The sequence below is a fragment of the Heterodontus francisci genome, chromosome 6, assembly GCF_036365525.1.
Source record: "Heterodontus francisci isolate sHetFra1 chromosome 6, sHetFra1.hap1, whole genome shotgun sequence".
Lineage (NCBI taxonomy): Eukaryota > Metazoa > Chordata > Chondrichthyes > Heterodontiformes > Heterodontidae > Heterodontus > Heterodontus francisci.
In genome coordinates this window covers 3,623,734-3,628,058 of record NC_090376.1, presented here as the reverse complement: position 1 = coordinate 3,628,058, position 4,325 = coordinate 3,623,734, and positions in this window count along the sequence as shown.

The following is a 4,325-nucleotide window of genomic DNA, read 5'->3' as shown; positions in this document are numbered from 1 at the left end:
CACTCCCTCAGTACTGACCCTCCGACAGTGTAGCACTCACTCAGTACTGACCCTCTGACAGTGCAGCACTCCCTCAGTACTGACCCTCCGACAGTGCAGCACTCCCTCAGTACTGACCCTCTGACAGTGTAGCACTCCCTCAGTACTGACCCTCTGACAGTGCAGCACTCCCTCAGTACTGACCATCTGACAGTGCAGCACTCCCTCAGTACTGACCCTCCGACAGTGCAGCACTCCCTCAGTACTGACCCTCCGACAGTGCAGCACTCCCTCAGTACTGACCCTCCGACAGTGCAGCACTCCCTCAGTACTGACCCTCTGACAGTGCAGCACTCCCTCCGTACTGACCCTCCGACAGTGCAGCACTCCCTCAGTACTGACCCTCCGACAGTGCAGCACTCCCTCAGTACTGACCCTCTGACAGTGCAGCACTCCCTCATACTGACCCTCCGACTGGGCAGCACTCCCTCAGTACTGATCCTCCGACAGTGCAGCACTCCCTCAGTACTGATCCTCCGATAGTGCAGCACTCGCTCAGTACTGACCATCTGACAGTGCAGCACTCCCTCAGTACTGACCCTCTGACAGTGTAGCACTCCCTCAGCACTGACCCTCTGACAGTGCAGCACTCCCTCAGTACTGACCCTCCGACAGTGCAGCACTCCCTCAGTACTGACCCTCTGACAGTGTAGCACTCCCTCAGTACTGACCCTTTGACAGTGCAGCACTCCCTCAGTACTGACCATCTGACAGTGCAGCACTCCCTCAGTACTGACCCTCCGACAGTGCAGCACTCCCTCAGTACTGACCCTCCGACAGTGCAGCACTCCCTAAGTACTGACCCTCCGACAGTGCAGCACTCCCTCAGTACTGACCCTCTGACTGTGCAGCACTCCCTCAGTACTGACCCTCCGACACTGCAGCACTCCCTCAGTACGGACCCTCCGACAGTGCAGCACTCCCTCAGTACTGACCCTCTGACAGTGTAGCACTCCCTCAGTACTGACCCTCTGACAGTGCAGCACTCCCTCAGTACTGACCCTCCGACAGTGCAGCACTCCCTCAGTACTGACCCTCTGACAGTGTAGCACTCCCTCAGTACTGACCCTCTGACAGTGCAGCACTCCCTCAGTACTGACCATCTGACAGTGCAGCACTCCCTCAGTACTGACCCTCCGACAGTGCAGCACTCCCTCAGTACTGACCCTCCGACAGTGCAGCACTCCCTCAGTACTGACCCTCCCACAGTGCAGCACTCCCTCAGTACTGACCCTCTGACAGTGCAGCACTCCCTCCGTACTGACCCTCCGACAGTGCAGCACTCCCTCAGTACTGACCCTCCGACAGTGCAGCACTCCCTCAGTACTGACCCTCTGACAGTGCAGCACTCCCTCATACTGACCCTCCGACTGGGCAGCACTCCCTCAGTACTGATCCTCCGACAGTGCAGCACTCCCTCAGTACTGATCCTCCGATAGTGCAGCACTCGCTCAGTACTGACCATCTGACAGTGCAGCACTCCCTCAGTACTGACCCTCTGACAGTGTAGCACTCCCTCAGTACTTACCCTCTGACAGTGCAGCACTCCCTCAGTACTGACCCTCCGACAGTGCAGCACTCCCTCAGTACTGACCCTCTGACAGTGTAGCACTCCCTCAGTACTGACCCTCTGACAGTGCAGCACTCCCTCAGTACTGACCATCTGACAGTGCAGCACTCCCTCAGTACTGACCCTCCGACAGTGCAGCACTCCCTCAGTACTGACCCTCCGACAGTGCAGCACTCCCTCAGTACTGACCCTCCGACAGTGCAGCACTCCCTCAGTACTGACCCTCCGACTGTGCAGCACTCCCTCAGTACTGACCCTCCGACACTGCAGCACTCCCTCAGTACGGACCCTCCGACAGTGCAGCACTCCCTCAGTACTGACCCTCCGACAGTGCAGCAGTCCCTTAGTACTGACCCTCTGACAGTGCAGCACACCCTCAGTACTGACCCTCCGACAGTGCAGCACTCCCTCAGTACTGACACTCCGTCAGTGCAGCACTCCCTCAGTACTGACCCTCTGACAGTGCAGCACTCCCTCAGTACTGACCCTCCGACAGTGCAGCACTCCCTCAGTACTGACCCTCTGACAGTGCAGCACTCCCTCAGTACTGACACTCCGACAGTGCAGCACTCCCTCAGTACTGACCCTCTGACAGTGCGGCACTCCCTCAGTACTGACCCTCTGACAGTGCAGCACTCACTCAGTACTGACCCTCTGACAGTGCAGCACTCCCTCAGTACTGACCCTCTGACAGTGCAGTACTCACTCAGTACTGACCCTCTGACAGTGCAGCACTCCCTCAGTACTGACCCTCTGACAGTGCAGTACTCACTCAGTACTGACACTCCGACAGTGCAGCACTCCCTCAGTACTGACCCTCTGACAGTGCAGCACTCCCTCAGTACTGACCCTCTGACAGTGCAGCACTCACTCAGTACTGACCCTCTGACAGTGCAGCACTCCCTCAGTACTGACCCTCTGACAGTGCAGTACTCACTCAGTACTGACCCTCTGACAGTGCAGCACTCCCTCAGTACTGACCCTCTGACAGTGCAGTACTCACTCAGTACTGACACTCCGACAGTGCAGCACTCCCTCAGTACTGACCCTCTGACAGTGCAGCACTCCCTCAGTACTGACCCTCTGACAGTGCAGCACTCACTCAGTACTGACCCTCTGACAGTGCAGCACTCCCTCAGTACTGACCCTCTGACAGTGCAGCACTCACTCAGTACTGACCCTCTGACAGTGCAGCACTCCCTCAGTACTGACCCTCCGACAGTGCAGCACTCCCTCAGTACTGACCCTCTGACAGTGCAGCACTCGCTCAGTACTGACCCTCTGACAGTGCAGCACTCCCTCAGTACTGACCCTCTGACAGTGTAGCACTCCCTCAGTACTGACCCTCTGACAGTGTAGCACTCCCTCAGTACTGACCCTCTGACAGTGCAGCACTCCCTCAGTACTGACCATCTGACAGTGCAGCACTCCCTCAGTACTGACCCTCCGACAGTGCAGCACTCCCTCAGTACTGACCCTCCGACAGTGCAGCACTCCCTCAGTACTGACCCTCCGACAGTGCAGCACTCCCTCAGTACTGACCCTCCGACTGTGCAGCACTCCCTCAGTACTGACCCTCCGACACTGCAGCACTCCCTCAGTACGGACCCTCCGACAGTGCAGCACTCCCTCAGTACTGACCCTCCGACAGTGCAGCAGTCCCTTAGTACTGACCCTCTGACAGTGCAGCACACCCTCAGTACTGACCCTCCGACAGTGCAGCACTCCCTCAGTACTGACACTCCGTCAGTGCAGCACTCCCTCAGTACTGACCCTCTGACAGTGCAGCACTCCCTCAGTACTGACCCTCCGACAGTGCAGCACTCCCTCAGTACTGACCCTCTGACAGTGCAGCACTCCCTCAGTACTGACCCTCCGACAGTGCAGCACTCCCTCAGTACTGACCCTCTGACAGTGCAGCACTCCCTCAGTACTGACACTCCGACAGTGCAGCACTCCCTCAGTACTGACCCTCTGACAGTGCAGCACTCACTCAGTACTGACCCTCTGACAGTGCAGCACTCCCTCAGTACTGACCCTCTGACAGTGCAGCACTCCCTCAGTACTGACCCTCTGACAGTGCAGCACTCCCTCAGTACTGACACTCCGACAGTGCAGCACTCCCTCAGTACTGACCCTCTGACAGTGCAGCACTCACTCAGTACTGACCCTCTGACAGTGCAGCACTCCCTCAGTACTGACCCTCTGACAGTGCAGCACTCCCTCAGTACTGACCCTCTGACAGTGCAGCACTCCCTCAGTACTGACCATCTGACAGTGCAGCACTCCCTCAGTACTGACCCTCCGACAGTGCAGCACTCCCTCAGTACTGACCCTCCGACAGTGCAGCACTCCCTCAGTACTGACCCTCCGACTGTGCAGCACTCCCTCAGTACTGACCCTCCGACACTGCAGCACTCCCTCAGTACTGACCCTCTGACAGTGCAGCACTCCCTCAGTACTGACCCTCTGACAGTGCAGCACTCCCTCAGTACTGACCCTCTGACAGTGCAGCACTCACTCAGTACTGACCCTCCGACAGTGCAGCACTCCCTCAGTACGGACCCTCCGACAGTGCAGCACTCCCTCAGTACTGACCCTCCGACAGTGCAGCACTCACTCAGTACTGACCCTCTGACAGTGCAGCACTCCCTCAGTACTGACCCTCTGACAGTGCAGCACTCACTCAGTACTGACCCTCCGACAGTGCAGCACT